The following is a 13,129-nucleotide window of genomic DNA, read 5'->3' on the forward strand; positions in this document are numbered from 1 at the left end:
GATATTATACCAATAAAAGTCTAACTGAAAGAGATACCCTTTGACTATGGAAAATTGGGTTCCTAATTTACTCTTTGTATTTAGGAAAATTTCAACCAAGCCATCTCATTGATTTGGAAAGCATATATTTAATTTCATTATATATATATATATATATATATAAAAGAAAGCCACCCTGGTACACACAGACAATTATGTCTAGAATTGAGATTGATAAATTTCTAATCTTACTCTAGTAGTAAAAACTTGGAAGTGGGGGTTTACTCTCAAATTTAAACTTTGTGATTGCTAATATAATAATCATTGGAGTCTTACATGGTCGTTAATTTCAAAGCCTATAGAATTAGTCAAGGTACGCGTAAACTAGCCTGGATATCCATATTAATAATAATAAAAAAATTAGCAAATTTCTTCGTCTTGAAATCTAATAATGCATCGTGATATAAAATTTTAGCCCCCTTTGTAGACCAGGTAATTTCCCACTTCAAAACACTAAAATTCCTCTTGTTCTTTTATTTTTGTTTTTATTTCTATATATATTTAGGGTTTGACTAATTATATACTTGAAGATGCTTTTCATTCTTGCTTCCATTGCTCTATATATGTACTCCCCCATGTATTTCCTGAAGACAACAGAGAATAGTTAATTATTTTGATAAAGATCATGGCTTTAGACTTTAGTGGTTTGGTTACACACTATCATAACTTAGAATTTTAATAACAATTGTTCCATAGCTATACTAACATTTAAGTAAAATATCATTTGTGTGTGTGTGTCACCGCACGATTGCTGATAAAAAAAAATACCGCAAATGATATATAGTAACGGTGATTATGAAATGCTATTATAGTGTGTGTGTATTATTTTATTTATTTAAGTAAATGTTTTAAATAAATAATATTAAAAGTTAATTTTGTTGTCGTGTTCTATATTAGAGATTAGAGTAGGTTGTGAAGTTAATTTTCAACCATAGGCAAATTAAAACGATGAGTTCTACCCATTCTTTTCTTCGTTTCAATTTAATTTTGTGGGCCTGCTTCATGTGGTTTTATACGGACTCTACCGATTATATTATTTCATGTCATTGCACCAACTAACAATTTTATTTTTTTTCACGGTCAGGATATTTTTATAGATAGCCTTTATCATTAATACTAAGTTCTTTTTCCGATTTGATTGAAAGAATTGACTATCTACCCGTAATTATGATAACGAAATTCACTGCACTTATTAATCAAATTTCATGCACGTTGTAATTAATTCTTTTATGATCGGCAGCTTATTCCATCAAGCAAAACTATTGAAGGCATTGCTTAAACTTTTTTTATTATTATTAACACATTAACACGGGTGTTTAGCCAATAAATCTCAATTAATTTTACAGGTTCTGAAATTAATTATCATATAAGCCTCTAGTAATTTTAAGATTTGTGGGATTCGAACTAATAACCTTTAAAAAATTCAAAATCTTAGTAAAATCAATAAAAAGAATCAATGCATGGAAATTAAAAACCTTAATCGAACAATGAATCAAGGAGTCAAAGACTGCTCCTATATGTATTTGATTGTAAACTCTACAATTCCATGGCGGATCGAGCTGCACTGGCACTGTGAACTCTAGAAACTATAAAGTGCTTAATTATGTGAGCATGACTTTAATTAGACATAAAACTATTAAAAAAAATTCCATATATATTAGAAAAGTTAAAATATTAAAATAGATTATTTATAGATTCATTCTTTTTATCCATCAAACTTTTTCAATATTTCTTCTCAAAAAAATCAAAATATTAATATTAAATATATTAAAATACAATTGAGTAGTTAAAATAACTCTTTTTTTTTCATTGAAAATTCCAAGTATTTTGAATTATCTTGTATTGAAATTGTTATATTTTTCAATAAAAGGAAAAACTTTTCTGAATTATCAAATATATCCCTCTACTGAACCAAATTAACTTATCAATATAAAAGTGATACTTCAATATTACGGACTGAGATACTCTCAACATCAGCACCGTTGGCATTATTCTGCGTATAAATCAAGTAATTAACAGTAATAATCATAAATGTCAATATTTATCATTAGCAGCCTTTTCTTTTTCCTGCCTTCGAATTGTTAATAGCATTTAACTCATTTACTTTAGGTGAAAAACGAATGTATACGGCGGTTTTCATGTTTTGAATGTATTCGGCGTTTTTCATGTTTTGAATGTATTCGTGAATCTTTGGTGCTGTAATAAAGATTAATTTTTAAAATATTTTTTATTTAAAAATATATTAAAATAATATTTTTTTTATTTTTTAAAATTTATTTTTGACATAGTATATTAAAAAAATTAATTTAAAAAAATAAAAAAAATAATTTATTTCAAAAGTGGTTTTGAAATGTAAAAACAAACAGGTTTTTTTTAAATATTAAAAAAATAAAAAATAAATAAAAACTATGTAGTTTTGTTTAAAAAATAAAAAGTTATATTAGGTTTTGATTGGCTTGGATTTTATTAAATTAATTTTCATCTAATTTAATTTAAAACTCAACGTAAATCAAATATTAAGGATAGAAGGTATTTTTAAATATGCTTTTTGTTTGGAAATGCATTAAAAAGATATATATTTTTATTTTTAAAATTTATTTTTAATATAATTAACACATCAAAATAATTTCAAAACATTAAAAAAATAATTTAAAGTTAAAAAAATTAAAAACATAATCATACTGTAATACTAAACTGAAACTTAATGAACTGATAACTACATTAACAAGAAGACTAACAAGTAAGAACGTGTTTGGCAGTGTGGTTGCGGGTGCTTTTCAAATAACTTTTCGTGCCAAAATGTATGTCAATAATGTTTTTTTATTTTTTAAAAATTATTTTTGATATCAGCATATCAAAACGATCCAAAATATATAAATCATATTAAATTTTAATAAAAAAAAAATTTAAATTTTTTGGAAACGCGGGTTAAACCGCGTTCCCAAACGCTTCCTCAAGTGAATAACACTCCAAACATTGTTTCAAAAAGACAAAAATACTTGACTCGTCTTTCTTTTCAAAATTAATAGGGCTGGGAAAAGTGACAGGAAGAGAAAATGATAGCTTGCTGACTTTCAGACTTTAAACAGTAACATTATAATTGATGATAGCTTAATGTAGTGGGATTAATAGATTAGCAATATTGTAGATTGTTTTTTTAAATATTTTTTATTTGAAAATTTATTAAAATAATATTTTTTGTTTTTAATATTAGTATATTAAAATAATTTAAAATAATTTAAAAAATATTTAAAACTAAAATAATATATCTTTCAAAAATATCTTCTAATGTAATCCCAAACACCGCCCTTGAATTATACATCTGTATGGGGACCAATTCGGATTTCATAAGAGATTTGAATAGAAAGAACTTTGAAATCTTCAATATGTAAGACGAATTGTAAACTTCGAAACATATATATTATGATTAAAAAATATAAAATCCCATGTCATATTGAGAGCATATTTTACAGCGTGATAAATATTATTTTTTAAAATTTTTAATTTTTAATTTTAATATATTAAAACGATAAAAAACTAAAAAAATATAATTTTTAAAAAATACTGTTCAACTACAATCCAAATATATATATATATATATACACACACACACCTAACTTTTCCTGGGCCCGCCAAAGAAAAGACTCATCTTCTTTGTAAATATTTTGAATTTTATTTTTCCTGTACATGCTTATTGGATATATAAAATTCCTCCAAAACTTATTATATTTACATTGATATTAATATTATATAAAAAATTAATATATAAAATTCTTCAATGACCCATTATATTTTCATCAATATTAATGTTATATAAAAATTATCGTGTAAAAGTTTTTTAAGAACCTATCATATTTTTATTTACATTAATTCATATATCAGAGATATTTTTTCTTATTAATATATATGTTAGGAATATTTCTCATCAATAAATATTATTGAAGTATTAACTTAATTATTGAAGAGTTTCTAAATTCATTAAAGAAAATTTTTTACAAGTGTTAAGCATCCGTCTCTAACGATCATGACCAGAAAAAATAAATCAGATTATCAAAACTAAAAAATTAATTGATTATTTAATATATAAACTTTATATCTAATTTAAAACTAAAAATTCAAAATTTTAAAAAATACTATTATTCAAAAAATTAACTGATTTTTTACAACATTGTCAAATTCTAAACTTCAATATGTATTCAAATACTAGAAAATATTGTCCCACAGCGGTCAATATTTAATTTAGTTTAGTATTGTCTTTTATAGCAACGCTAAAAGATAGCTAGATATTTATGCATTTTGATTTTTTAAAAAGGAATTATTCATTATATTTAAAGTTATACTTTTTTTACTAAAAATAAAACCAATGGATAATCTCTTAAAAATATGTACCAACAAAACTAAATTATCATAAAAACTGACGTGTCAATTTGTGAGTGGTAAAATGTGAATTTAATAAATTTAAATAGTTGATTTTTTATGATAAAAGTTGCCACATATGCTTTCATGAAAATTTTATATAAAAAACTATTTTTTAAATAATTATTACTCTAAATTTTATAATAGATGTTATATTTATTTATGTTAAAAAAACAGACAAATTAATTATTAAGAACACTACCTTGGATGTAACTTATAGTATCTCTCAAATAAACACACAAATTAATTTTGAGGTCTGCCATGCTTTCCATCAGTTGGTTAGAGTATTTTGGCATTGCACAGTAAACATAGAATAAAAAAGAATTCAAGATAGCTTCGGCACGAATATTGAACTCAGTCATGAAAAGCATCTACTCATTAATTTTGGCAGCTGAAATTGTTGACCTGGTAGCCTAGTTAGAGTTTCAAGAAAAGCTAGTAAGCCAAATATCTTTGAAATGGGAGTGAGTCAACTATGACGAGCGTACTAAAATTGATCAATCAAAAAATATGAGAACGGACCGAGTCACTCAGTGAGTGACCATTATCCTTAATTTCAAGAAAATCTAAGTGCACGGGGCAGTGGTAAAAGTTTGGGATCAAGAAGTTTGCTCCTCCTGTAGTCTCAGGTTCGAGCCATGTGGTTGCTAATATGATGGTCACTGAAGGTTTACATGATCATTAATTTTAGAACTCGTGAGATTAGTCAAGATTTGTATAAGCTGGCTTAGATACTGAATAAAAAAAAAATCTAGTGCAAAGAATTAATTACGTTATTTATTTATTTGAATGCCACCAAACTTGAATGCAAGTCAACTAAATAAGGAAAAGAATTTTCTTTATTTATATACGTGTACATTAAAAAAAACTTAAATTGAGGCAAAAGTCAAACCCATGATTTGAATTCGAGAGAGGAAAAAATCAAAAGAGTCTAGTCTTCCTCCATCACTACAGACATTAGCTGACATGATTGGGCTTCTATTATTGTTTGCCCAATTCTTCCAAATTCTTATAAATAAAAAAGCAACCTTATTTTGCCCCCCTTTCTTTTAAGCTGACTGTGACTATGTGAGTTAATTGATATCCCTAAGCCATCATACAAATCGAAACTAAATTTACTTTTTAAATGGGTTAAAAACAATTTATTTATATTTATCGAGAATTAAATTCTCTTAGCATTATTTGAGATTATCAAAATTTCTCAATGCTACCAAGTTTACAATAGCTATATCAATTTTAAATTAATTTATAATTGTTGAGTTAAAATATTTGGTTAAGATTTTATAAATAGAAAAAATCTGATTAAATAAAATAGGTTTAGCAAACACGTTAAACTCAAAAAATTTAGGCTTGGTTAGCCTGAGTCTGACATATAAGTCAGATCCAAAAAGCTTGGACTTGGTAGTTATATAACGTGGATCTGACAAACATGACAGATCTAAAAAAGTTTGGACTTGGTAGTCAGCCAAGCCCAAGATAGAGTGGGTCTGACAAACATGTCAGCCCCAAAGAGCTTGAACTTGATAGTCAGCTAAGCCCAATGAAACGTAGGTCTGGAAAATATGTCAGACCTAAAGCATTTGGATTCAACCATTACCAAGTTTTAAGACTATGTGCCTGATCCTAGATGATCTTCTAAAATAAAAGTATTGAAGGTATGATAAATTATCATGCCTCTATATCTAGAATAATCATTTGTATTGATGTAATGATTTTCCTTTATTTATAAATGAATACAAAGTCTCTTAAGAAACCTATCATACATACTGTCTCATTAATATATGTAAGAGATATTTGTCTCTCATTAATACTGCCGAAAGCAGAGGAATTTCCAGTCTTTTCTTTCTCTGAAAACGACAAGGTTCAAGGGTATAAATACCTCTTGAACTATCCAGGTAAGGGTTCATAACTTTTAATCTTGTAAGATAAATTCTTACAGATTGTAGAGCATTAACCCATTTAAAATTCAAGAACAAAAATCTTTGTTCCTTGAATTTAAAAATCTTTTAAGACATTTATTGTTTTTCTTAAATATATTGACTTTATCATTTGAGGGTCTTTAAACTACTCTATTAGGACTGTCTTTGTAGGTACTCAAGTATTTGAACATATTAATTAACCACTATCCAAAACACTAAATAACTTGTTATTTACATATCTTGAATTTTGGAACATCATTAGTGGCGCTGTCTGTGGAAACATTTACAAAAAGTCATATATAACTTTATTGTTTAATAGTTTTTCCCTAATTATCATTATCAATGGCAAATAATCAGGACACTCTTGGAATATGATGAATTATTAATCTCTCTGCCAATACAAATACTCCAATCCCCACACAACCAATCCTTCAATAACTTATAGAACATATACAACTCCTTAAAAGCCCAAGTATTCAATACATTATACACTTAAGAAAATAACAAAAACAAACCCTAAAGGAACCTACATCTCCGTGTCAGGTTCCTGGGCTAAATAAACTAAACTTATGGCTAAAACAACTCTAATTAGGAAGACATCAATGAAATATAGGACTTGGCCATCTAGAAAACTCTCACTAAAGTCAACTTGTATCCCTCTAGACAGGTTAAAGAAATACAAGTTTGACATGGTCAAGAAGAGCTTATCCCCTATTGTCTTCGTTAGAGACATAGACTCCTCATATTCAGAATAAAAAGCTTGGGAATAATTCTTCAAGTTTTCCATTCTTGTACGAGAGTTTCGAACCTCCTCTCTACCTATCCTCAGCTCCTCTTTTAACGTCTTCCTTGTCCCTTTAAGCTCAACCACCTCTTTCTTCAAGTTATTCGTCCCTCTCTCTAAGAAGTCAATATAGATGTATGCCTTTACCAGCTTTTGCTCAATTGACTCTAAGACGTAGGTCTAGGCTTCCATATGTCCTTATAGCTTGGAGTAAGCAGTCTTGAGAGAGTTCATCTCAATATCCTGAGCAACCTTTTCTTTTCAAAGTCTGCATACTTCAAACTTATTAATACGATACTGCTTAATGAACTCCTTCATGGCTCTTTTCTCATTAGCCTATCTACTCTTGAAGTGGGCACACATTATAAAAGTCTAAACAACAAAAGAGATAAGATAAGTTACTTTTAAAATAGCATAAAAAATTTAGTTTGCTATCTTACCTAAAAAGCTATGTGTCCAATAATAGCCAAATGACACTGAAAGCTCAGGTCAGCTAGTCCTTCCACATCAGAATGAAAAATGAGGAGTTTTTCCAATGTCTCAATCACATCCAACCCATCAAGTCCCAGCGTGGACCTTCCCTAGAGAATAGTCTCCATTATCCTCCTCTCTACCTCACTTAAAGTGGGGAAATAAATAGGGACGTGATCCAACTTGAGATTAGAGAAGATATCCTCTATCCTGGGGGGTGAATGAGCTTGATTGGAAGACCCAGAAACACTATATAAAAGAGGAATAATCTCCACATCAGAATCTGATAGGATGGAGACTCTCCTTTTTTTTCCTTGGCAAAACGGCTTTTAGAATGACTAAGTTTGGTGTTGGCATCTTGAGGCCTCCCGATAGGAGAGAGAGAGAGACCCTTATGCTGCCTCTTGATATACCTCATCAGTAGGAAGGTCAGTTATAAGGATGTATTCAGGAACATCCTCAGCTTGGACAGTGGAAATCTCCTCATTTGAATGGAAGACCTAAGTCTTCGTCTTTGCATCAATAGTTGATTGTCTTCAGAAGAAGAACCGTTACTCAAAGAGAGCATAGACATGTGACTAGGCATGAAGGGATATACCCACTAAATTCGATTCCAACAGTCCCAAGTAAAGACCCTACACAAAGAAACAATTAGAGAATGAAAGGTATTGAAATAAAAAAATATATGAAAAAAATTACTCGAATGTTATATTGTTTTTTAGTCATACAACTGATGTTATATTCAGTATGAAGGTTGTTCAACCTGATGCAAACCCTCTCCTCCTTCAGCCCCAATAGGAGCTTGTCATTTACACCCACTAGGGGTGTCCTCCAATAATAGGTATAGCCCCAAATTGGCTATACCCATCCTGAGGTCTGGCTAGGCCATCAAACCTCATTATAAACCATTGCTCCTTTAATTTTTTAGAGTGGGTGGACTTTCCCCTCGTGGTATTCTTTATTGGCCCATTTCATCTATTGATGAAAGTAAAAAAAGCAAGGGATTGAAGGTCTTCCTTTAGTGCTACTAATCAAGGTATAACACTGCCTAAATACCCTGACTGTAGGCTCCTCATTTAAAGTCCTCAATAACTTTTCAAATAAGAACAAAATGGTCTATCCATTAGGATGAATTTGAGCATGACTAAGGTTGTAGTACCTCAGAATATCCCTTATAAATACTTGTAAAGAAAACAAGCATCCAAACTCGTATAAGCATAGGGGGTAGTAATTATAACATCACCCTCAACATATTTGTTGGTGATCTAGGAAATATGGTCACTAGCTTTAGGAATGACCACTTTATAATCTCCTAGCTGACTAGCATTGGCTAGGGTTACTTGGTCCCAAGTCACCGAATTTTATGCATCATCAGCAAGAGTCCTAGGCAATCTCAGTTGTCCTATTAGGTTTGAAACCTCATGAGGAACGTCTCTATCCCTTCTTCTAGTAAAAAAAGGTTGAGCATAGTCACTCTTAGATCTATGGCCAATCCTTATGGTTGGGGATCTTTAACGAGCGGTTTTAGTTTCAGGTCTGAAATTGAAATCACCTTCAGGAGATATGTTTCCTTTCCCTTTTCTAAAAGTCATAATGGTATAAGGAAGAAGAGATTGAAAGAGGGTTTAAATAAGTGCAAGAGAAGAAAATCTGGTTTACCTAGTCAAAGAAATCCCCTCGGCTGTACAATTGCTCTTTTATTGTGAAAAATTGAAATTTCTAAGTCAGGGAATACTGGAAAAAAATGATTTGTAAAAGTAATAAAAGGGAGAGAAGATATGAATGAATGACAGATGACATCTCATCTATAACCATAGAAGGGCCAGAAGCCTGCAATATTTATTGTGTGTCGTCGAGTGGTCTTCCCAAAATATTTTTGCTTCATTTTCCATAGAAACTCTTTTAAATCAATCAACAACGCCTCTTCACAAAGGAAGAAAAGACATGTACTAACCAGCTATCTCTCTAAAAATTTCTTAAGTCTTTAATATAAGATTACATATTAAAGGCTTGGGGGCAACTGATGAGTTAAAATATTTGGTTAAGATTTTTATAAATAGAATAAATCTTAACCAAATAAAATAGGTTTGACAAATATGTCAGACCCAAAAAACTTAGGCTTGACAGTCGACCAAGCCCAAGGTAGCCTGGGTCTAGAAACAAGCCAGATCCAAAGGACTTGGGCTTGGTAGTCAGCCATGCTCAATATAGCGTGGGTCTGGCAAACACGGCAGATTCAAAGAGCTTGGATTTGGTAATCAGCCAAGCCCAAGATAACACGAGTTTGGAAAACATGTCAGACTCAAAGAGCCTGAACTTGATAGTCAGCTAAATCCAAGATAGTACGGGTCTCCCAAACACGCCAGATCCAAAGAACTTGGGCTTGGCAGTCAGCCAAGCCCAAGGCAGTGTGAGTTTGGAAAACATGCCAGACCCAAAGCATTTAGATTCAACCATTACCAAGTTTTAAGACTATGTGTCTGATCTTAGACGATCCCCTAAAATAAAAGTATTGAAGGTATGATAAATTACTATGTTTTTCCATCTAAAATAATCATTCGTATTGATGTAATTGTTTCCATCCTTATTGTCTCATTAATATATGTAAGTGATATTTGTTTCTCATTAATTCCGCCGAAAGTAGAGGACTTTCCAGTCCTTTCTTTAGTTGAAAACGACAAGGTTTGGGAGGTATAAATACCTCCTGAACCATCCAGGTAAGAGTTTATAACTTTTTATCTTATAAGATAAACTCTTATAGATTTCAGAGCATTGACCCACTTAAAACTCAAGAACAAACATCTTTATTCCTTGAATTTAAGGCTCTTTTATGACATTTATTGTCTTTCCCATATATACTGATTTTATCATCAAAGGATTTTTAAGTCCCCCGATTAGAATTGTCTTTGCATGTGCTTAAGCTTTTACCATAAATATGAAATTATTGAAATTAAAAAGATAAAATCTAAGTACTTGAACATATTGATAAACCTTAATCTAAAACATTAAATAACCTGTTATTTACATATCTTAGATGTTGAAACATAATCAATAACATGTCAAAATTGATGAAAATTTAACATTTAGTTATACTGTACTCATAGTTGTAAGCTCAATTCCACTTAAATAAAATGAAAAGATAAAATACATCTCTTTCACAAATCTAAAGTCTCTATTTCAAATAGAATTCACCAAGAACATACCTAAAGTAAATGTATGTTTTAAGCGGAGCATTAATAAAATTTGAGAAAGGAAAACAAAATAGCCAGTTTATGTAATTAAACCAATCTACAGGGATTAGGAGATTTAAAAATACATAATAGTTTAAGTGGGTACATATGAAATTATTTATATTCGATTTTCCTGTTTAATTCCACTCTCTTTTTCTTTCACAACTATTAAACTCAATTTGTAGTGGATTTTATAGAAGATTCGGTTTATGAATTCAGCATACTAGCCCAAATTAATCCAAATTAATTAGTTTTTAAGTTAAAATAACATTATATTAATTTTTTTCTAAATCAAATAAAATTTTAACCATAACATAAATTCACCATGTCAAATTAGTTAATATCCGAGTCTTGAGTTGACTCATCGCTTTTTCTTCGTATCGTAAATGACGGGAAAATGAATGTTCAGCGAAAGAAGCTTCTATGTGTACACAATCTTCAACTTGTTTAACCAAACGTGATTCAAATGGACGGAAACCAATCACAAACGAGTACGAGAAAACTTTTACATGATATCTGGAAACCAATCACAAACGAGTACGAGAAACCAATCACAATCTTCTTCCACTTTGACGAGAAAGTTCAACGTTTTCTGTTTAATTTGGAAGGATGTGCATCGGGAAAAGTTCACGTGAGATGATTGCTGTCCAACCAGCTTATCGGAAGCATAGGAGAAGGAGTTCCTGTTTCGACATTTTAAAAACATTTTTAAAAAAATTAAAATTTTTAAATATTTTTAGATCATTCATGTTCTGATATTAAAAAAAATTAAAAAAATTAAAATAAAAATATATTATTTTAATATATTTTAAAATAAAAATAACCTAAAATCTACTTGTACATGGAAATTAACGGAAACGAAAGCAACGAAAGGCATACTAGTATGCGTAAGTTTTGCAAATCACAGGAACTACGACAAAGATTTATTTCTTTAAGAAAGTACACGGCAAAATCATTGATGTAAAATAAGTTAGATATGGAGTTAGTTTATTTTTGTATTTTAAAAGTATTTTTAAAATATTTTATTTTATTTTGAAATTGTTTTAATATGTTTATATCAAAAATATATTTTAAAAAATAAAAAAATTATTTTAATATATTTTTAAGTAAAAAATACTTTGCACTATCACTATGAAACATCACCTTCAACATCTTTAACATTATTTCTAACTACGTTCTTAAAGTGTTTCTTGGAGAATATATATATATATATATCATGCTAGATAAAATGGAAGTAGCCGTTCCCTAATCCCACATCTCCACCCACTGTTCTAAGATTTGAATATAATCTCTTTTTAGAAGAAATTTCAGGTTTGATCTTTAGTGATATTGCATGGTTCTTGAGAGTTTTTGTGATGTAAGATGGGTTTTGTCAAAGGCTCAAGATCTAAGGCCGACATTGATCTCTCTGATGACTGGTTCACGCATTTATTGATTTGCTTCTTAATACAAAAATAGGTGCTTCACTTGTGTTTTCATGATTTCGAGAATTTTTTAGCTAAAACCTGCTTTTTGATTGATTTCTGGACAAAATAGGTTCAAAAATCTGCTTCACTCTCCACCCACTATTTTCCTTTTTTTCTTTAATTGGGCTTGATTCAAAAATTGCTTTGTAAAACAAATGTGGTTCCCATGCATGCATTTTGAAAATAAAAGTGGAATGTTCATGAGCTTTTCTTGAGTTCTAAAGAATGAAAATGAGGTCTGCATATTGATGCATTTCTGATTCATAAAAATGCTAACGTGAAATGTATGGTTCCAACTCACGGGTTCAAGGAGAAAGTAGATGACTATCTGCATAGTCCACCTATCAAGTTACCCTTCTCCAAATCAAGAATCTTAATTATCTTAAGGCTTGTTTGTTTGTTTGCAGGAATGTAGTTTTTTAATTTAAAGTGATTTTATTGAAAAATAAATTCCTAAAAAGTAAATTATTTTTTAATATTTGATAATATCATGGAAAATAAATTGAAAAACACTTTTCAATATTTAACTATATCATAAAAAATGAGCTAGAAAATAAGTTGTTAATATTTTTTTTTCAAATTTATTAAAATAATGAAGAGCAAATCTTACAAATTAAAAAGTTGAATGAGAATAAAATTGAAAAAAAATCTAATTTCATAAATTATCTCAAATAAAATAAATAACAATCAAAATAATAGAGATCAAATCTAACAGATAAAAAAGTTAAAAGATGATGAAATTAAAAAAAATTACAATTTCATAAATTATTTCAAATAAAATAAATAACAATAAAAAAAATGAGG

Source organism: Populus trichocarpa, chromosome 5, assembly GCF_000002775.5.
Source record: "Populus trichocarpa isolate Nisqually-1 chromosome 5, P.trichocarpa_v4.1, whole genome shotgun sequence".
NCBI lineage: Eukaryota > Viridiplantae > Streptophyta > Magnoliopsida > Malpighiales > Salicaceae > Populus > Populus trichocarpa.